This window comes from Diabrotica undecimpunctata, chromosome 8 (genome assembly GCF_040954645.1).
Source record: "Diabrotica undecimpunctata isolate CICGRU chromosome 8, icDiaUnde3, whole genome shotgun sequence".
Lineage (NCBI taxonomy): Eukaryota > Metazoa > Arthropoda > Insecta > Coleoptera > Chrysomelidae > Diabrotica > Diabrotica undecimpunctata.
In genome coordinates this window covers 96,049,639-96,074,079 of record NC_092810.1, presented here as the reverse complement: position 1 = coordinate 96,074,079, position 24,441 = coordinate 96,049,639, and the positions used below count along the sequence as shown (strand labels likewise).

At 31.7% G+C, this 24,441-nt stretch overlaps 1 protein-coding gene across 1 annotated transcript in view; it reads left to right on the top strand.

Annotated features, from left to right (window-relative positions):
• The window catches only part of LOC140447784 (luciferin 4-monooxygenase-like), a 101,655-nt gene that overhangs the window by 8,192 nt on the left and 69,022 nt on the right, over window positions 1–24,441 (top strand). The gene's annotated exons all lie outside the window — the stretch shown is intronic.

Sequence of the window (24,441 nt, the reverse complement as noted above, 5' to 3'; positions counted from 1 at the left end):
AATTTACTGATGAAAAAAAGTTAAACGTACTTCTAGAGATTGAGGAAAATCCACATAAGACAACTCGAGAACTTGCCGCCGTCAATGATGTAAGTAAATCATCAATTTTGAGAGTTTTGCATAAAGTAAAATACCACCCTTACAAAATTCAGTTAGTTCAGGAGTTAAATGAAGATGATCCTGATAGAAGGCAGGAATTATATGACATGATGATGGACAGAATAGTTTTTTTTATGAAGCGACGTTTCGTTTAAACGGAATGATTAACAAACAGAAATGTTGATATTGGAGCAGAGAAAATCCTCATTGGGTATGTGAGACTCCCACGCAAGGATTAATTTCGGTTACCACGAAATAAGTCATTAAGGGAATTAGTAAAAAGTAGAAAGTCTTTTGTCTGATATTTTTGTACACAAGTTTGGGAAATGGAAAGTGTTGGCGTTTGGAGAATTGAGTCGAGGATGATGATTGGTCAACAGAAAATTATGAAAGAGATTGAAAGACAAGAATGATTTTTGAAGCGGAAAAAGGGATCCTCTGCTTTTCGACGGAAAGTGAGGAAAGATCAAATCGACAAGTGTGTGTTTCGTTTTAAACGTTGAAAGAAAAGTATAGATTTTATGAAATAGTAGTGTCAGTAAGCTTTGAAAGCTGATTTGCCGGATGAAAAGGGTGCAGAATTTGTAAGTACCGACAAATTATTATTCCCGGAGAGATTCGTAATTAAGCAGATAGGGGCAATCCCAAAAGGAGATAGTAAAGTGAGTCAGTATGTTCTTTTGATCAACTGTTTTTATAAGCAGAACCAAGGAAGGAATTTTTTGATAGGGATTTAATTAAAGTTAATTATTTTCACAAAGTGCAAAGAACAATTTATTAAGACAAGACAATAGATTGGACTAATTTTCCTATTGTAATTTTATATGTGAAAGATATATGATTTGGGAAAATTTATTGCTAAGGGATTTCATTATTTGTATAAACAGTTTTGAAAGGTTTTATTGGCTATATTGGTTATATGAAAGGCTGAGATAAGAAAACATGAAATATAAAATTGGCGTCGTTAATAAATTTATTCACATATTCGAAATAAAATTCATTAAATAATTTTTTTGGTTTCAATTAACTAATTGGATCATAATTAAGGTAATTATTGTTTTATCATATTTCAAAATTACAATATCATAATATATATATATATATATATATATATATATATATATATATATATATATATATATATATATATATATATATATATATATATATATATATATATATATTATATATATTGTTATGCTATTTAAATTGTATTATATTGCTTACTTAGGAAAAATCCTGTCTATATTTATTAAATGATCTAATCTCCAATTAATCACAATAAATCAATAAATCAGCATTAATTAATTACAATCTCAGGCTATTTAAATTGTACCTTTGATCGTGGATTCAAAATATTTTCCAATTGGCTTCCTAATCGGGATAGGTAATATGACCTGAATAAAATACATAGAATTTCAACTGAACTATATGTGAGATGTCCTTTATTTTAATGAAATTTTATATAACAATCAATCCTGTAATATTTGCAATATACTAACTTTAAATATATGAGAAGTTGTTTTCTATCATGGACCCAAATGTTATTTTACATTGATTTTTAATATGTGTTATAACTAAGCTCTTTTTATAATTCTTTTTTTTTTTTAGTGATCGCAAAATTAACTGTCTCTATTATTTATTCAATTTATTTAATTAAAAAATGAAAATCACACTCCGGCTCTAATGAAAATTGACTGACCTTTCCTTCTCTGCCGTTGCAATTCTATGGCCACGCCACAACAAAAAAATCCTTTCTCTGCTTCTGCTCCTATTGTGGTCCAGATGACGTACACCTTTCTCCTATCTGTCACTGTATCTGCAACCCAACAACTCGTGTTAGTCTATGCAGCCTCCCTTTGAGCCAATCTCCGCGCCTGTTTACAACTCCAAATGTTTCCGGCTTCGTCTGCTATTAAAATTCTTATACCCTTTGGTTTTCTATCTCTCTGTACCCCGTTCCTCACACTGGTCAGCTTTTACACAGCAAATAAACACACCCGGTAAATTTCGTCTTCGGAACTTCAAACAAACACAAATCACAAAGCTCCTTCCTTCTTGGACGACTTAAACTGACTAACCAACTTTTTTTTCTCTCTCCTATCTCATAGCCAAAAACCGCCACCTCCTTGCATTCAAAACTTGACCAATCAAAATCATCCACCTCTGTGACGTATATCATTACCAAACAACTCTCTCTATAAAACGTCATTCGGGTAATTCCAGAAAACAACCTTCTTTAATTATTCTAACTAAATCTATCTGCTTTACAAATATTTCTTACTAATAGCTACAAACGATACCTGTTTCTCAATTCAATGTCTTTTGTTAATAAACTTTTACCGATATAATCTTTCGGATAGAAAAACCACCGCAAATCCCGGTCTATTGTTTCAAACTTTCTATATACACTTTTATTCCGGGTAAATCCATTCCACAATAACCGACTTATTTAAATTTCTTATCGATAATATTTGAAAGTCTTGTCTCTGAGGCCTAATGAACAATTCTTCGAACAACTTAAAATACATATTTTGTCTTATACAGGATGTTTGAAAATTTATATGCCCGTGTCTTTATGAAATATCAATAATTTTAATTTTTATTTAAGTAATAAAATTTGTATATCGGTTTTTTATTGCTTATGGACATTCAAAAGTACAACAATATATATATATATATATATATATATATATATATATATATATATATATATATATATATATATATATATATATATATAATGTATATATATAATATATATATATATATATATAATATATACATATATATATATATATATATATGATATATATATATATATATATATATATATATATATATATATATATATATATATATATATATATATATATATATATATATATATACTTAAGTGCATCACAAAGATGTTTTGTTTAAAATTTATTCTACTTCGTAAAGCATTTTCGTCTCTGACTACTAGAGATAAAAATGCAGATTTTGTGGGACGTCCCGCGAGACAAAGTGCAAGTCCCGTTCTGTGTCCCGTCCTGTGTTCCCACCCGTATCCCGTCCCGTGTCCCGTACCGTGTGACGTTCCGTGTCCCATCTTCTCCCGTGGGACAAATTGTGGGACGGGAGATCCTGCGTGCATCCCTAGTTCTCTTTTATCTTTCTTTATATTGCTTTCCTTGTTTATACTTTATTGTAACTCTTAGTTACTTTTTTCATAGCTGACTTCATTTTCGTATTATGAGTCTCCTCTGCTGACACTATTTTTTTGTTTGTTCTGTTTTCCGTGCTCTTTTCCCACTTTTATATCTATTCTTCTATTGATATCTTTCACCAGCCCAATTTCACTTTCTTTTTATTTTCTGGTAAGCCCTTTGTCTTATCATGATCTGCAGTATTCGTTTTTTTTTTATTCAAATTGTGGTTTACATAAGCTCATAATTTTGTCATTATTTTTAGTTTAGTTTTGTTCTGCTTTAGTCTTTTTATCAACGTTTTTAAATCAACTCTTAAGTTTATATACAAATGAAGCAATTTTATGCACAGCAGGTTGCGAGCGGGTTCTCCTACCATAGTTAACGAAAAAAAAATTTCTATTTTGAATATATGCTTAAAAAAGGCAAATATTATATTCTCATCTTACAAAAAAAGGTACACAGACGCTGAGGTGGAAGAAAAGAACAACATTAGTGGCTAAAAAATATGAGGGATTGGTGTACTATCAAAGACGTATCCACAATATTCCGAAGAGCCGAAAATCGTTTTACCAATCCATTTCTCAAAATAGTTGATAGATTTATTACGAATCAAATTAGATCAGCGATATTTTTAATCTGCCTAACGATCACGTTGTCCTGGATTAAAGTAACAACCAATATTGTAGAAAACCGTTATTGTAAATAGAGTCAGCAAAATATAAACTGACATGAATATATGTCAGTTGTATCATATGTGCGTTTCATTAAAAATCTAGCTGATTCACTTTCATGTGGTACTAATACGTACAAAATAAAAAACTCTCTATTGTGGTGGCTGGGCCACGTTAGTTACAGATGGACCTAGAAAATCAAAATTTACCTGCATAACGAACAATTTGAAGTATCTCAATTGAGAGTAATGAGTTAGATTTAAAATTTTGTCAAATTTTTGATCATTTATACACTTGTAATGCCACTGTAAAGAACAGTGACATACATATATCAAACACACACGACCCAGTAAAGAATCTAAGAAGTTAGATCAACAAGGCATCCGCAAAATTCCTAAGAACAATAGTGAGCAAAACAAGAAGAGACAGGGTGAGAAATATAAACGTCAGAAAGCAGTGGAAAATTTAATCTATTGTAAGATGGGAAAGGCAGCAACAGAGGATATCGTATAATCATGTAAGACGAATGGAAGAGAATATACTCGCAAAAATTGACCTAGAAAACAACCCGCCGGGTTCAAGACCTCTCGGAAGACCACCTAAAAATGGAGGGATATTTGGCAATCTACCCCCAGAAAATAAACAAGAGGCAGCTTCAGACTTAAACAGATCAAAAGATCTCCAAGAAGTAGAAGAAGAAGAAGAAGAAGTAAAGAACAGTGGCAAATATTCTTCATTTTATAAAAAATTCCAAAGTATCAAAAGAATCGAGAAGTAAAAATCCTAATTCCTACAGAGTTACAGCATGCTATAAGTGTATAATTCAGATTTCTATTATTATAAAAACATATAATACTTTTACCGCATAGACATTTCGGAATAATCAAATATGAACATTACAACTTATTTTATTGCGGATCTAAGAACAGGTTTTGCTGAATAATATGGTGGATCCATCTGGTTGTGGATCTTCCTCGTGATTTTCGACATTTTACCTATCCTTGGATAATAAGTCTTTCCATGTTTTCTGTCTCCGCTCTCACACATGTCTAAAGAATTTCAATTGTTGAAGATGGACTTTGCTTGAAATTCCTTTGCCAAACTTCAAGCTTTGCAAACTAAATAAATGCTAGTATTGCCCAAAATCGGTCTTGGTCTTGCAGTCTTGGTCTTGTTCTTGCGTTTTTGCAAGACCAAGACCAAGACCAAGACCGCCTAATTTTAGCAAGACCAAGACCAAGACTGACCGTGCAAGATTTAAGCAAGAACAAGACTAAGCCTGCAAGACTCTTGCGTCTTGCAGTTAGGACTGAATGTGGTTTTAGCAAGTATAGTAGTTCGGTTATAGGCTTAAAGACTCAATGAGACGCAAAAAAATGTAATAAAAATTTAAAAAACTGAACTAATGCGTATTACAAACAATACCATAAACATACATACCGAATCAAAATATTCATTAAAAAAACACGTTTGACACGTGCTCAGAGGTCGAGATTATAAAATTAAATATTTTGTACATTCTTTTCCAGCACACGACTTCTTCGCTCTGAAATTAATTGTCCATATTTTGAGTATAGCCGCCCTCTAATCATAAAAATAATCTTCTTGCAATGCGACGCCGACAGTAATATCGTATTCCCATTATAATTTAGTCAGAAGGAATCTAAATAAACAAATCTTATCGGCCTAAGACTATAGGCCGATTAGATAATAACTGATTGTTTCTGCTGAGTGTGCGATGAGACCATTCGGTTAAACAAAATTTGCTGAAAGAGCGCGAAAGTAACGAGATAAATTAATAACATATAATGCCGCTTACCGTAACAAAATACCGAAGTATTTAGAATAACGAAGTAACGATATATAATTCTCGGTTTGTTATTAGATACTTATTGGATAGTAACGAACATAAAGTAACTAGTAGTATCGTAGTTACTTTTTCGTCATTACTTAACTTCATTCCCAATTGAGCTTTCCTTTGAGTTTAATGTAATAATTGTTTTTCATCTAATCCTTTTTGTTCCCAGAGTGACAAATTTACAATTTGACATGAGAGACAAAAATTCAAATAATTCTAGTCGGAATAGTGAGCGTTGGAGTTATAGATCTAAAAGACCTAAAAGCAAATTTTATGAGTTTTTCGAAATAATTCATGCATCGCCAATTGGTTTGTGTAAATTGTGCCTACATAGAAAGGTTGAAATGAAAATGAACAACAGAAACACGTCAGGTTTAAGGAAGCATCTAATATCTTTTCACAAAAAGGAATTACAAATATTTCTTCCTGAAAAACCAAAATTCGGTAGGGATATCACAAGCTTTTTAATAACCGCTGGTAAAAGTGGACATGTAAAAAAATATACTTATTACCTTATTACCAACTACATAATATCATATACCTACTACCTTATTTTGGTAAATTAATGTATTTATTAAGTAGGTATCTCCTTAATTTAAAAGAACTTCTTATGATTGTCATTGCTTTTTTACCTATTCTTTATTTTTTCAAGTTAGTTTTTTATATAAAAGTAGAGATAAGATTTTTAAAAACATTTATTTTGCTTTAATAAGTGGATTATAGTTTGTTATCTTATCACCTAAAAAATCTGTGCCCTTGATACATGTATGTGGATTTTTTGCCCATCATGTCCATCAATCTCTTTCTAGGCAGATAATATTCTTTAAAATACAGGCATGCTTATGTCATTAATTTGTTTTTTTTTGTGTTTTAACCATGTTTTAGCACATTTAAGATTAGTAAATGCAAACGTTTATTAAGAAACAGATTGACTTCTGTGGGGCATGGTAGATAGCTGAGTTAGTTAGAGCATAGGCACGGTAAGCTTAGATCGTGGCTTCAAGCCCCACCCGATGTCAGTTGTTTAGACATTTATTAATTTGGTTGGTCTTTATTATGGCTATGTTAATTCAAGCTTAAAATGTACTTACTCCGTTACGTTGTTCTAAGATCTAAAGTAACGTTTAATAAATAGCAATAGGCTAATGGGTAACTGCAAGACTTGCAAGACTCTTGCTGCAAGACCAAAACCAAGACCAAGACCAGGAGTGCAATACCAAGACCAAGACCAAGACCAGGTGTATTGGCGCAAGACCAAGACCAAGACTGCCTAAGTCTCGTCTTGTTCTTGCATTTGGGCAACACTAATAAATCGATTAAAACGTTTCCTTTTTTTACCTTTTTTGATAGAAGTTTTCTTGGAATTAGCAATTCAGTTTTTTATACGTACAGATTTCTTGCATATTTCTGGCACTTATCTTTCTAGTTAGATACTTTGACTTTTCTTTTTCTGCTATTACTAAATCCGTTTTTCATCACCAGGTAAGCGTAACACCCATCCTAATCGCAATATTTAAATAGCAAATATTCCGTGTGATCACGAATTTCGTTTGCAATGTTCTTCTGTTTAAAACTCAGTTTTAAAAAAATGTCGCTTGCAAAGTTGCTCAGTGAAACTATGCAATTACATATTTTCCCTATTTCTCTTTTTAGCTTATACCATAATATAAGAGAGTTTTAACTTTTAGTTTCTTAGTTAGCTGCTCGTTATCTATCGGACAACTTTGGTATTCCTAGCTCTTTCATTGCTTTGAACATTTTTTATTTATTTACAGAGTCGTAGGCTTCTTTGTAGCCTATAAATATGTGATGAGTATCAATGCCATATTTCAGTGTTTTTTCTAAAATTTGTTTCAGGGTTGCAATCTGATGAATTATCGATTTACTACCTCTAAAACTAGCCTGATATTTCAGACTATCCGTTCTGCATATGGTGCAATACGGTGACATATTACTGTGGAAAATATTTTATACTTTCTCTGTGGTTAGAGCAGGGATATCTCCTTTTTTGTGTATGGTGCAAAGTATTCCACTATTCTAATCATTGGTGAGGGATTCCTGTGTCCATATTTCTTTTATTATCTGCTGTAATGCCATTATGGTGTCGTGGCCATCTTCTTTATATAGTTCAGCTTGAAGATTATCTATTCCGGGTGACTTGTTTTTGGCTAGTTATTTAACTTCATCTTTACCTTCAAGAATCGTTGGTGATTTCTATTCCCTCTCGTTTGTTCCACTTACCTTATCTCTTTCATCTTTTAGGTTTTCTCCTTCTTCCTCCATATCAAATGCCTGCTCATATTATTCCACCCATCTATTCAATATATCTTTCCTTGTTGTTAATAGGGCGCCATTCTGATTTCTGCATTGTCTTGTGGTTTACGCATCTAACACACATAATTTTTGTTTATATCCCGAATATCTTTTGGTGCTTAAGTATTCCATTTATATTAAATAATATTAGCCATCTCTTTTGTTCTTGGTACATCTATTTGTAACCTATATAGTAATATATAAATACATGTTCAAAGTAAGTATAATTAAAATATTTATTTAAAATAAAAAAAAAATGTGTTTAATTCGTTATCTAGCCTTATTTAAAACCCGAAGTTATAAATAAGAAATAAAACTTTTCCAACGTTTAATGAAGTGTATATAAATGGTTATCATGTAAATGGTTGATTGAATTTTTTACCCAATGGCATAAAGTCCAATGTCTTTAATTAAACATTTTGATGTTTACGCTTATCAGCTGTAAATACAAATACACATATTAATTTAAATATTAACTAGACTAGAAATAGAAAAATATCTAGACAGTAGTTATTTTTAAGGCATTTTAAAATAAAAAATGCTTGAGTACAAAATGTGCTCACAATTAACTAAAAAAACAACTTGTCGACGATTAAGAGCATTGTTTGTGACTGTTTTAGCAAAATAAATAAGAGTTTTTCTATTTTAATAAATAATGTTAGATGAAACATGGATCAAGTACTTCAGTCCAACAGTAGGCAAAAACTTCTCAAAACAATCAAAGGCGTAAACACCAACTGACAAGAATTTGCTTTTTGTATTTTGAGATAGGCAGCTATGTTGTTGATTGATTACTTTAAGAACATAAATATTAAATATTATATAACCTTACTGCTGTCTGGAAAAAAAGAAACTGTACATAAACAACCCTAATAGAAAAGAAAAAGTGCTTGATCACGAGATAATTTACTGTGTCACACGTTAATCACCGCGATGACAAAAGCATTTCTAGTCCTTTCAAAACAAGTTTGACATTAATAAACGTTAAATATAGTCGAATCGAAAATAGCTCTCGAAAAAATTAATTTTTTTTAGTTTTTTTTTATTTAATTTATTGTGCCTCAACTACAAGGTTATTGAGACTGGGTCAATTTTGTTATATACAGGGTGGTCCTTAAGTAATTGTACAAAAAGAAACAGTAGATTCTACACTTTAAAATATTACGATTTAAGCCAAATTGCTTTAATAAAATGTTGATATTAAGAAAGATACAGGGTGTTAAAGTGAAAATTTAAAATTTTATTTTTCGCTACAACTTATATGTTTATAAAGATTTATACATAAAAATTTACAACTGGGTACTTAAGAAATTTTAATTTTATGAACACTTAAATGTAGCTGATGGAGGGAGCCACATATGCTACATATGTGGCATAAATTTGCACATAACTTTTTTGCTCTTTAAGTTACCTGTATTTGTAACCAAAAATATTAAAGATACATTATTTTAACAAAAAAAAGGTATAACTCTTAATAACTTTAAAACTCAACAGTTTTTGTGATAATCGCATTTTACAAATCAGCTGCATAATTCTGACTTAAGGCAATTACTCCAGGCAATGAAGGAAAAATAGACAAAAACATTAATATATCTAAATTTTGGTATAAAATACCCTTAACTAGAGTTAATAGTTGAAGTTAATAGTTAACGCAATATTAAATAAAATAAATAAATCAGCAGGATAATTAATAATAGGATTTGACAAAAACAGAATAATACGATTTCACATCAAACATTTTACCTTTTATGTTAAATTAAAGTCATAATCAAAACATTTTTTCCCTTTTACATTTGGGCGTACATTAGGTGTAAAGGTTGGGTAGCAACCTTTACACCTAAAATGTGTAACAACTTTTATAATTAATGTTTAAAAAAATATTCGTTCAATAGAAAACACAAAAATGTAAGACGATAATAATTACTGGTTTGGAACACGTTTTAAAATCAATATACAAAGGTAGCTTCTAAGGGCAGTACAACATATTTTAAAAATGGGCCATTGGAATACTAGATCTAACATGTCAAACAAATGCAGTTTAATGCAATATTTAAACAATGAAACAATTGATATTATAGCTTACTAGTAAAACATGGTTAAAAAAAGACTCTCAATATTATTTTAATGATTATAATCTTATTATAAGAGATAGTTCGCCAGTTAAGGGACACCTGCATTTAATAACATTGTTGTGTAAACAACGGAACTGGAACAGTTAGCTATATCTTGCTTGATCCCAAAGTTGTACAAGCTAGTACAGGGTTCCATAATCCTAAAATTGGTATTATAAATTAACGAAGGATTTACAGTCAGCTAACTGGCAGGAGTACAACCGGTTAACAACAAACGACTAAAAAAAAGCTCTCATAAATGTCATCCAATTAATAACAATATTAAATTTTTATGACTTTTCTCGTTTTAAAATAATTTCATATAAATACAATGTCGGATGTTTACAATTTATTATTAGGTCGACTGTTGTAGCATGACAAATAGTTATAAGTAAAATATGTATTTTAAGTTAAATTTTCATATCTATACTTTGAGAAAGATTTCTACAGCAGCACTTTTCATGAAATGACAGTCACAGTAAACATTTGGAAGAGTACATTTACGTTACTAGGAGAGTCATTATGCAACATGTAAACTTTTATTTTACTAATTTAATACTTACTTACTTATTCCGTGGCGTTACAACCCTTCGTGGGTTTTAGCAGACTCGATAACATGCCTTCACTGTTTTCTGTCTTGAGCAACCTCCATCTAATTCTCCACGCCCATAGTGCTTAGGTCTCCTGCTATACTATCTCTCCACCGGAGAGGACGGCGTCCGCGTGGTCTCCTTCTAGTTGGGATTTCCTCCCACATCAGTCTTACTGTTCGTTCGTCAGAATGTCTTCTGATGTGTCTTGCCCATTGAAGTCTTCTGGACTTTATTTCTTTTATGATGTTGGTGTCTGGGTAAAGTTCTTCGAGCTATTTGTTAGTTCTTATCATATATTGTCCTGATGCTTTATCCAGCATAGGGCCAAATATCTTCCTTAGGATTTTTCTTTCCCAAACGCATAGTCTCTCTTCGTTTGCCTTTGTTATCGTCCACGTTTCGCTTCCATACATCACAACGGGTCGTATGATCATTTTATAGACCTATACTTTCGTACGTCTTGTTAGTTGTTTCGATTTTATAAGGTTTTGGAGGGCAAAAAGACATCTGTTGCCAGCCTGGATCCTGTTGTTTATTTCTTGTGATCCGTTTGTCGGCAATTGTCTTCAGTTATTGTTGTTCCAAGATACTTAAATTCTCTAACGCGCTCAAAATTAAAATCATCGATGGTGATGTTCTGACCGATTCTATCTCTGCTTTGGTTATTGCGGCTTACATATATTTCGTCTTGTTTTCGTTGATGTGGAGCCCCATCTTCTCTGCTTCCTTCTCGAACCTCACGAAAGTCTCCTTCATCCTTAATCGTGTGTTTCCTATTAAATCGATATCGTCTGCAAATGCCAGTAGTAAGTTTGGCCCTTTTCGATAAAATACTGTATTCTGCTATAATTTAATACACAATAAAATTAGTTTATTTAATTTTAAAAATATTATTTAAACTTTAAAAATACAGAAAACGTAGTGTCAAACTTTGCGCTAGTCTACAGTACAGCCTACTCTACCATTTTATTTTAAATTTCTTAAAATATAATCTTATATTCCTATTTTTAATACACGGCAATGACCATTTGGAAGTCTTTTTATCTTATCTGTCTGCTTATCAACTTCATTTGTTTTATCACCAAAAAAAGATTTTAACATTAACTACACTACTTACCAATAGCGGTAGGTATTAGGTATAATGTTCAGTTAAAAATCTCGATAAGTAAATTAGGTATATAAATAGTCAAATGTTTATAAAATTTATCTACAACAACATAACAGATTAATTTAAATTGTTAGATAATGTGACATGTTTATTATTTACTATCTTGGAATGTATGACTTTTGATATCGAAGATATGATTAAAAGAATTGCTGATTGTGCTTACTGCCAGAGATGCAGAAATGTGTTAACATGTATATCAATTTAGTTGTCAAAAAAATTAATATTTTGAAATTAACTATGAAATTTTTAAAAATGTATTTGTGCGAATAGAGGTGGGTGGGCACTTTTATTTTCTTCTTTCCGTATCGTCTCCTCTAATGAGGTTGGTAATCATCACAGCTATTTTCACTTTTGAGATTGCAGCTCCGACGGAACTGCAATTATACCATTTTCTCAGATTGTTGAGCCAGGAGATGCGTCTTCTTCCAATACTTCGTTCTCCCTGTATTTTTCCCTTTGTTTGGTTTGTAGCAACACATATTTATCCCCTCTCATAACGTGGCCGAGATATTGTAACTTTCTTATCTTAATCGTATTTATGATTTCCATTTTCTTTATCATCATTCTGAGGACCTCAACATTTGTTATTCGGTATACCTAACTTATTTTTAATATTCTTCGGTAGGTCCACATCTCGAATGCTTCAAGTCGATCACTTACCTCTTTCTTTAAGGTCCAGGCCTCCACCCCATACAGAAACACCGAAAACACATATGAACGTAATATTATAATTTTGAGTTGCAAACTAAGGTCTCTACTGCATAATACTTTTCTCATCGTATTAAATGTTGCTCTAGCTTGTCCAATTCTCACTTTTATACTAGAGGTATATTGATGGACGGGATGACCAATAACTCCTTATCGATTTAAAGCAATCGACCGATAGCATCACTAAATCTTGTCTATGCTGGTCCAAGCATGACAGTTATGACCGCGCTAAGATTCAATTAGACGGTGGCGTTCGACAAAAGCATAATAATTATTGTTCTTTTGAGTGTGCCCGAGTAAAAAAATATATAAAATCCACAAGAAAAATGAATTTCCTGTAGTTGGCTGTATACTATAAATAACAAAAATTTTGTTTAAAAAATCCTATATAAATATAAATTTGTTTTTTATTTTTCCTGTTTTTGCGTGTAGGTATATCAGTTTGAAATGTGTTTTAAAAAATACCCTTCGGTTCCAGAACTAGACTTATAGTAGTATCAAAAACCTTTTTATTAACTATTTTGAGTATTATTATATTAACTATAATAATCAATTCAAGTTGCTTTAGAAGTATGCCCAATAAAAGTGATATGTTATAGTTTTATACCAATAATAAAAAATAATATAAAATCAAAGGAAAAATAATTAATTCAAACGTTGAATATTGTAGTCAGCCAATATTTAAATTAGTGAAATAGATTCCGAAGGAAATAAATTGCTTTTGGCGTTGAATTGGCCGCAAAAACAGGGTTCTCCAAAATCATCTTAATGCGATTATCAGCGACTATTAATACTTTTGGAACTGGTGACTCTACAAAGGTGTTATGTCCTTTTTTTCTAAAAAACTTCACTTTGAAGTCTCCGCTCGTAGTCTTTTCTTTCATAACAAGTTCAACGTAGATCTTACTATTATGGCTGTTTAATTTATATTATACCAGTACATAATCATTTTTAATGGGTGACCTATCCAGATCTATGAATTTGTCCAAGTCGTCATCAGTCTCAATATAATTGACTAGATCTTCTTCTTCAGATGAAGACAACCTCTTCGATTTTTTTGGATTTTTTTCCAGTGTCTTTATTAAAATGTGTTATTTTCCGTTTGACCATTTCTCTTTTTGCTATTGATTCCGCCGTTTTATTGACAATTGCAGTAATTTCTGGAATACTGGTTGCTATCATACTGTTTCCTCTTGCTCGACCGTTTCTATTGTTACTCTACTCCCTGCCTTGTGAAATCCTCATAAGGAAGTCCGCATAAGGAAATTTTTACATTACTGCTGATAGTAGAAGTACTGGAGTCTTGAAATTTGTTATTAAAACTTGAGGAGTTGGCATCTGCATTGATTTCTATTGTCATATAGGTAAATCCCTGTTTTCTTGAAAGCAGCAATGAGGTTTGATTTATCATTCCTCTTTTGTGAGTAATCTTTACAAAACCGACAACATTGTACATATTTGCTATTTGTTCAGGATGCTGCATTATCCAAATATCTATTGCAGCATTTTAATACGTCTTGAATGGCTTAAACACTCGTGATTTTCGTATAATATCAGAGTGGGCGATTGCATGCTGCTTTTTGAGTGGTGGATGATATTTTTAATATATATATGTATATATATATATATATATATATATATATATATATATATATATATATTAAACTAAAATTATATGTATTTATAAATATATATATACTAGCACTAAAGGCCTTAGAGGCCCATGGCTTAAAATGTTTGTTCTTTCTTCATTTTCGCTTTCCTTTATGTACTGAAATCTTCTCTGTACCCTTTTTGGAGTCCGCGTGTTCGGCATCCTTTCTAGGTGACCTCGCTATCTAGGTGACCTCGCATCCTAGTCTCTGTGCCTTTATGACTCCTATTATGTTAGGTTGATTATATAATTTCTTTAACTTATCATTTGATCTTCTTATCCATAAACCGTCCCTTATTATTCATTCCATATATCTTCCTCAGGATTTTCCTTTCCCATATCTCCAGTAAATTTTGTTCATTTTTTGTCATTGTTCATGTCTCACTGCAGTATGTTACTATTGGTTGTATAGTTGTTTTGTATAACTGTATTTTTGCCTTTCTTGATAAAAACTTACTTTTCAATATTCCACTAAGAGCATGTACACTTTTATTGTCCGCCATTATTCTAGCTTGTATTTCTTCTTTAATGTTAGGTTTACGTGATATTATTGTACCTAGGTATGTAAATCTTTCTACCATTTCGAATTCGTATGATGATCTGTCTAATACTTCTACTTTAAACTTTTGTCCATCTCTGAACTGATCATCTGTCCACTGCATACATTTTGTTTTAGTTTCATTTATGTAAAGTCCCATTTTCTTTGCTGCTTTTACTATTCTCTGTACTATCTCCTGTAGCTCTTTTTTCCTCTTGCTAGCAACACTATATCATCCGCAAATGCCAAAACTTGGTGTCTTTTATGATATAGGAGTCCTTCTCTATTGATTTTCGCTTCTCGCATTATTTTTTCTACGCATAAATTAAAGAGTAATGATGACAAAGTATCGCCCTTACCTTAATACCTAAGTACCTTAATCCTTCGTTTACTATAAATTTGTCCGATGCATGATTGTTTACATTGACTCTATTTCTGTATTCTCTAAAGTAAGATGTATCATGTTACGCAACTTTCTGCTAACTCCCAGTTCCTCAAGGATCTCTTTTAATTCCTTCCTTTTTATTCTATCGTATGCTTGCTGGAAGTCGATGCATAGCGCTATCGTTGGTAAGTTGTGTTCATAGCTTTCTGCTTGTAATTCTCTGATTATGAATACTTGGCCCGTTGTGCTTCTCCCTCGTCTAAATCCGCACTGATATTCGCCTATTATATTTTCAACTTCTTTTTCTAGCTTATCTTTTATGTATTTTGATAGGATTTTATATACGGTATTTAGTAACGCTACTCCTCTGTAATTACTGCATTTTGTTTTGCCTCCTTTTTTGTGTAATGGGCAAATAATGGCTACCTTCCAATCTTTTGGTATTCGTTATTTTATCCATATCTCCTTTATGATCTTGTATATCCAATTATTCAGCAGCTTTCCACCATATTTCATCATCTCTGCTGTTATGTTATCGCTTTCAGGGGATTTATTGTTTTTCAGATTTTTTATGATTTCCTCGATTTGTTCTTTGCTGGGTGAATTATCTTCTATGTGTTCTAAGTATTCGATTCTTGTTTCTGCTTTCATACATTCTCTTTGATGTTTGCCTGACTTATTATTGCCATTTAGTAATTCATCAAAATATTCTTTCCATCTTTCGACTATTTTTGCTTCCACGTTTATATTATTTCCTGCTTTGTTTTTAACGAATATGGGTTTTTGTTGGAAACCTTTTTTTTTTCATTTCTAGCACCTTGATATAGTTTTTTTAATTTTTTATTTTTGTAATTCTCTTCTATTTCTTTTAGCTTATTTTTTATGTGTTTTCTCTTCTTTTCTCTCAGCACCCTATTTACTTTTTGTCTTTGCTCCCTATATTTATTCTTTGTCTGTGTTGTTTCTTTCGTGATCATTTCCATCTTTAATGATTTTCTTAGTTCTATTTCTTTTTGGCACTCTATGTCGAACCAGTCTTTCCTATTTTTATTCTCTTGTTTATTACATTCTTTTGCTGCTTTGTTCATTATTTCCTTTATGTTTTCCCATTTGTTCTCAGTTTGCTCTTCCATTTGTATCTTTTTTCGTTCTCTTTCCATTGTTTTCTCGTATATTTCTTGCTCTTTCTTTGTTGCTAATCGAATTGGTTTTCTGGTATCAGTTGCTTAATTTTGAGGCCCACCATGTAATGATCTGAGTCAGCGTCTGGTCCTCTGTATGTTCTAATCTTCTTTATACATTGCTGTTCTTCTTTTTCGATAAGCACGTGGTCTATTTGGTTTTTAGTCTTTCTATTTGGTGATATCCATGTTTTCCTGTGTATTTCTTTTCTTTCGAAATATGTGCTCATTTTGATCATAGTTTGTTCTCTTGCGAAATCTATCTATCAGGAATTGTCCGTTCTCATTAGTTTTATTGTGTTTACTATATTTTCCTATTGTCGGTCTAAATACTTCTTCTTTCCCTATTTTGGTATTTGCGTCGCCTAGAATAATTTTCATATCATATTTGGGTATATTTTCGATTGTTCTGTTTAATTCACTGTAGAAACATTCTTTGACATCAATATCTTTTTCTTCTGAAGGCGCGTGAATATTTATGATGGTGATTTTTTGGTTTTTCCCTTGAACCTGGTACTACATATGCGGTCTGATACTGGTTTAAACTCTACCATTGCTTCTTTTAGCTCTTTTCTTATCATAAAACCTGTGTCTAACGTTCGATTCTTTCCGCCGCTGTTAAAAAACATTGTATCTTTTATTTCTAATAAATCATTTTCCAGCTGTTTCATCTCCTATAAAGCTACTATGTCAAAATGGAACTTTTCGATTTCTCTCGCTAAATGTTTAAGTTTGCCTTCTCCATATGTGCCTTTTACATTCCATGTTCCTAAAAGTAAGTGTTCTTTTCGTATGTTTTCTTGTATTTTTTTCCTTTTTTTTCCTTTTTTTGTATTGTATTATCGCTAACCTTATTCTGTGCTTGTTTCGTCAACTTTATTCCGGTAGTACATTTAGTTGCTAGTTTTTTGGCGTTATATTTATATATATATATATATATATATATATATATATATATATATATATATATATATATATATATATATATATATTTATATATATATATATATATATGTATATATATTTGTATATATATATATATGTATATATATATATATATATATATATATATATATATATGTATATATATCTATATATATATATATATATATATATATATATATATATATGTATATATATCTATATATATATATATATATATATATATATATATATATATATATATATATATATATACAGGGTGGTCCTTAAGTAATTGTACAAAAAGAAACCATAGATTCTACACTTAAAAATATTGCGAATTAAGTCAAATTGTTTTAATAAAATGTTGATATCAAGAAAGATACAGGTGTTAAAGTGGAAATTAAAAATTTTAATTTTTACTATAACTTTCATGTTTGTGAACATTTATGTATAAAAATTTATAACTGGTACTATTAAATATCAGAAATTATAATCTGATGCATACTTTAATGACTCTGATAGAGGGCGCCACATATGCCACATATGTGGCATACTTTTGCACTTAACTTTTTTGCTCTTCAAGTTATCGGTGTGTGTGATATAAAATATTAAAGATACATTATTTAAAAAAAAAGATATGCTTGTTAATAACTTCAAAACCCAACAATTTTCGAGATAATTGCATTTTACAAATAAACTACATAATTCAGATTTAACGCAATTACTCCAAGCAACGAAAGAAAATTAGACAAAAACAAATACTTTTGAATTTTGGTATAAAATGTCTTTTTATATAGTCATAAGTGACTTTTGAATCAGTTACTATAGTTTTCGATAAAGATATTTTTAAAGTATAAATACCAGAATTATTTGTTTCTTAACTTTATTTATCTAAATATAATCAAATCAAAGATCTCCTTTGCAGTTTTGTATTTTAATTCGTGTTTAAGTACGTGTTAACGAACAGCTGTCAGAAGAAATTGAAATTAGATGTGGAGTGAGATAGAGATGCATATTCTCGCCAATTCTTTTTAATGCACACTCAGAAGAGGTCCTGAAAAAAGCTCTTGAGGGTGAAACAGCTGGAATAAAGGTAAATGGAGTTCCCATTAATATTAGATATGCGGACGATACTGTGATCTTAGCCGAAAACATTAAAGATCTTCAGAGACTGGTGACCAGAATAGCGGAGTATGGAAAAGAGTATGGTCTAACAATGAATGTCAAGAAGACGAAATTTATGAGAATATCGAAAACTGAAAGAAATAACGAGAATCTTCTAATAAACGGAACTAACGTCGAACAAGTGGACAAATATGCATACCTGGGAACAATGATTAACTTTACAAATGATTGCAATCCGGAGATCAAAATAAGAATAGAAAAGGCCAGAGCAAATTTTAACAAAATGAGAAGAGTGCTATGTGGCAAGGATTTAAAACTGGAACTAAGTGTTAGGTTGGCGAGGTGCTATGTTTTTTCGACTTTATTTTATGGAATGGAATCTTGAACCTTGAATGCGACATCAATGAAAAAACTTGGAATAATTCGAGCTGTGGGTGTACAGAAAAATTCTGAAAATATCATGGACAGAACACGTCACAAACAAAGAGGTTCTGGGAAGGATGAACAAAGAAATGGAAATTTTAAATACAATAAAAACAAGAAAATTAGAATATCTCGGATATATTACACGTGGAGAGAAATACACCTTGCTCCAACTGATTATGCAGGGAAAGATCCAAGGAAAGAGAAGTATAGGGAGGCATAGAATATCATGGTTGCGCAACCTGAGAGAGTGGTACGGATGTACATCAAATGAACTTTTCAGAGCAGCCGTCTCAACAGTCCGAATAGCTATGATGATTGCCGACTTCCGCCGCGGAGGTGTCACTTAAAGAAAAAGATTTTAATTCAATTTTCCTTCTCTCTCTTGTTCGCTCTTAACTGACTCAACTTCGAGCTCGACTTTAGGAGGTACATACCTCTTCGAATTAGGATTTTTATAAAATCCATGGTATATTGTGGGTATTTTGCTAGTATTACACAGTCATAGTAATTATTTTAGCTTTTTGTCTTCAATTGATAATGGTGCATCATAAAGTTTCCGTAAAAATTTGATGGTAGTGGAAGGCCGTCCTCTGCATTTTCGATTTAACTCTATGTCATAACTTTTAAAACCATCAACAAATTCGTATTTAAACGTTATAGAATTTTGGTGTTCATGCGTAAATTATATTTCTCGTATTTTACTAGTTTTTATGGATTTTTTTCGTTATCAACTTTCCAAGTATCGGTATCAGTCAGTTGTTTAAATTTAAAAAAAATATATCTTGGGGCATTTTCGTAACATCATAAACTCTTCCTGTAGTTGTTGCCATTCTGATTAATGTGACCTCTACTTGTTCTAGAACATATACAACCTATGGCCTTTTCTTTATATTTTTGATAACAGCGTGCATACTGTTACCCCCGTTCGAAGGGTGGCCCTTTTTCTGTAAACAATATCAATGCGAAAATGTGCAGCCAAAAGCAAACATCGAAAACACAAAACGATTAATATTTTGTTTCCCACAGTTGTCTGAGTAGAATATTATCGTTTTAAAAATATTTTAAACCTATTTTTAAAAACTTTATTACAGCTTCACCTCGTAGGGGACCCAGCTCGACTGTTTAGACTTCCTGCACTGAGCACATCCATAGTAATTTTATAGTTATACCATTGACTGTGGGTTCAACTGAACTACTTGGATTACACCCCATTTATATACTTTGCTTTCCATTTTGATTTTCAATTATTAGTATTTTAATTACATAGTCAGATCTCTTCCTTTCTACATTACAGATAGTGCTTGGTAGACCATTTTATTGTAGTCAACCACCCACTGTCCAATATATTGTTTAGTCCGCTTCTTGCATTCTTACTTTTCGTCTATTTCAGTTTCTCTCAAACTAACACCTTAATTATTACAGACATGTTTGAGTGTAAGATCTGGATTATTCAATCTACTTAAAAAATATTCTATATAATTTTATATTTCATCAGTGACCTCCTATAGTAGTGTCAGTTGGACTTTTGGTCAATACTTAGTTTCATAGAATTGTAAAAGGTGCAGATCACATATCTATGATTGTGACTGCTCATCCAAGTTGTCATTTGTCACATGTCACCCCAACATTTCCGTTAGATCAGGAGCCATTCTGTCTCCGGCTTCTTCAAGTAATGTAGCCTTTCTTAAATTATTTTAAAGTGTTTGTTTGTCCATTTGTAGTGTAGTGTAATGTACATTTATGTTTATGACATCTTGTTCTTGCCGGATAGGCCACAATTGACGAAGTAAGTCTATAAACGTTAATCACATAAAAACCTTTTTTCAACCATAAACTTCGAGTTTTTATCGAAGTTAATCAATTTCTTTGGTTATAAAAAAACGTTTCTTGGCTTATTTCAGATGCCCCTGAAGATGATCTAGGAATCGAAAGTACTTGGGCAAGATTTAATTAAACTGCTCGATATATGCCTTTTTTCTGATCAAAGTTTACTAATAATAGACTAAGATGGCACCTACCTGGAGAGACAAGATTTAATTATTCCAGAACAAAGTGGTTTTAGAGAGCAAAGGTTAACCATAGATAATATCATAGATTTAAAAAGTGACATTTCTGAAGCATTCGCACTAAGAAATAAATGTCTAGCGGTTTTCTTTGACATATCAAGAGCTTTCGATACAGCCTGCCACGATTATATAATAAAAAAATTACATAGTTGGAACATCCAAGGTCACTGTTTTTTCTTTTTTAAAAACTTTCTTCAAAATAGAGCTTTCAGTTAGGACAAACAACACAACATCAGATATAATGTATCCAGAAAATGGCATTCCTCAAGGCTCGGTTATACGTCCTACGCTCTTTATAGTGGCAATCAATGATATTCTCAAAAATCTAAAATTGCCTATAAAAGCACGCGTCTACACGGATGATCTTGTAGTTTTTTTCAAAGGTAAAAATATACAAAATATATTTTGTCACACACAGAACTTTATACAACACTTAGAACTCTGGTCACAAAAAACAGGTTTCTGTTTTTCCACTAAAAAAAACTCGTTTCATCCTGTTTTCTAAGAAAAATATCACGAACACCCCCACCTAAGACTATGTGATGAGAACCTAAAACGTGTAACGTCAATAAAATTCTTGGGCATGACATTCGAAGAAACTCTAAGCTGGAAACTTCATATAACAAATTTGATCTTATCTTGTCACAAGCGATTAAATCTTCTAAAAACTCTGGCCAATAAAGAATGGGGTGCGGATCGCCAAACACTTTTAATGTTATACAGAACATTAATCAGATCAAAATTAGATTATGGATCTACTGTGTATTCTACAGCCACTAAGACACTGCTAAAAAAACTTGACAGTCTTCACAACCTATCTTTACGTATAATAACTGGAGCTTTTCGCACAACACCAATCGAAAGTATTTATTTTTAAGTTGGTGAACCGTCCTTAGAAGACAGAAGACTTCATCTAAGTGTAGCATACGCCGCAAAAATCAGGTCTAACCAAAAAACCCTACTATTCACAATTGTTTTACAGAAAAATTCCCAAATCTCTTCATAAATAAGCCAAGAACTGCCAAACCTTTCTACGCAAGGATTAGAAGCTATTTAAACCAATTAAACTACACGTTCCCAGAATGCTTTTCCTCCCAATCGTCCTCAATTCCTCCATGGCAAATAAAGAACCCTCAGTGCCTAACCCGCCTTATTTCTTTCGACAAACATTCAACAAACCCACAGTTAATCAAATCTGCGTTCAACGATACGCTTCACAACTACAAGGATTATACACATATATACACAGACGCATCTAAATCAAATGAAGGTATTGGTGCTGCAGTCATAACCCCAACATCGACAAATAAATATAAACTTTCTTCAGAGTACTCCATTTACTCTGCTGAACTATATGCTCTATACCAGGCCACCATTGCTGTCAACACATCCAATAATACCAATTGTATTATACTCACAGACTCTCTAAGTTCCATACAGTCAATCCAATATGTCTATCCAAGTAATCCTTTAGTCATCAAGATAAAAGAAGAAATCCACACCGCCCAACTGAGTGGAAAAAACATTATATTATTCTGAATACCATTCCATATTGGAATCCCAGGAAATGAACAGGCAGACAATGCTGCAAAACAAGCTGCAAGTAGTGATAGTGCGGAGTGTAATAAAACATTTACGAGTGCGGACGTGAAAGGGGCGGTTAAATATAAAGTGCGATATATGTGGGAAGAAAAGTGGAAAGTGTCATCGGCCAAGCTACGCGATGTTAAAAAATCGATAAAACCCTGGCCCACATTACCAACAAGTCGGAGAGACCAGGTAATATTAACGCGACTCCGACTGGGTCATACGCGATTAACTAATAGCTACGTGTTCTTTAACAAACAAGAACCAAGATGTGACAACTGTGATGAAAAATTAACAACCAAACATATATTAGAGAAATGTCCAGCACTAACGCCAAAGCGCATGTTGTACAATATACCAAACAATCTTAGTGATATTTTAGGTCTACAATACGATATTTCAAACATAAAAAGTTTCTTAAGCTCAATTAACGTTTTAAATGCTATCTAAACTAACATTATAAATGTAATACAAATTATTGTTCACTATTATTGTTTCGCTAATAGCCAATTTGGCTGATGCGATTTTTGTTAATAAAAAAAAAACAAAAAATACCCGTTGTACAATCAATAAATTTTTTCCATATTTAGCCTTTCTTCAAGATACATCTTCGTCGTATTTTTACGCGTATAATGGAAAAGTACTACACGAAACTGATTTATGCGATTTTTTACCTTGTCTATGAGTTGTCGTTATAGTTTATGTGGTCTGTTAGTGTGTTTTCCATGTTTATCTTCCACTCATGATCCACCATCTTTCAGTGTTTTTAATGCTGTAGTGATTCAAGTTTCTGAAACGTTAAGCGTTTCCAAGAACATAGTTTTGTAAACAAGTTGTTCTTTATTGCGAATTTAGATGTAATGTACTCGAGGGTAATTTCTTTGAGACCGTTGTTCTGCATTAATAGCTGCTTTTTTGGCTACCTGTCTCATACGACGAGAAATAAAATTCCATTTTTTGTATGATCTTTTAACTTTTAAAATTCATTGAACAAAGGTCTCTATCTTCTCTAGCTCTTTTGGTAGCATATTTTAGTCTTCATGTGTCTGCGCATTCTTCACCTATCTAGTCGACCTTTATTTTAATACATTTTCCAGTTTCATATTTAATTCCCAGATTAAAATCAGGTTTAGATTTTTCATCCACTTACTAACGTTCCTAATTATTTTTCTACTTACTTCATGTATATTTCTCCTTTTTCTTCGTTTTTTTCTCTATTTCTCTATTTGTGGTTGTCTCAGTTATATTCTTATTGAGCTCATTTATTTTTCCAGGAATGTTTTCCTCTTCTGTCGGTATGTAATCTAGGTCAGCATTAAAGTCTGCATGAAATGGTTCCTCACCGGTTTCCTTCTCAATTATTTAATTTTCGTTCCCATTAGCTTTATTCTGTTCTAATGTTGCTAAAATAAAAATACAATATAATATAATATTTTTTTATGCAGAATTTATACCAAGCTGTAGAACATTCAGGATTACTATCAGTCTCGTGGTCACTCTGATTCACATTTTTCTTTTTGTTTTTGCTTTCTTCTACAATACTTACATCAATATGTTTACCTTAAAAAGATAAGTAGGTTTTTACTTTGTTTTTATTATTTTAAAGAAAGTTTATTATGCATTTACCTTCAAAATACCAATAAGAAATAATATCCTTTTCAGTGTTTTCTCAGCTAATCATCTCTAAATCTTAGCTCATCTAGTTCCAATATTAACTTACTTCTGAAACACATTATGGCAGTAATAGCAAAATTAAATTTTTGCACATTGAACATAACCTTAAATTAGCGCCGAATGCCGTAGTAACTCATGTTACGATAACTATAATGCTATAATATAATTA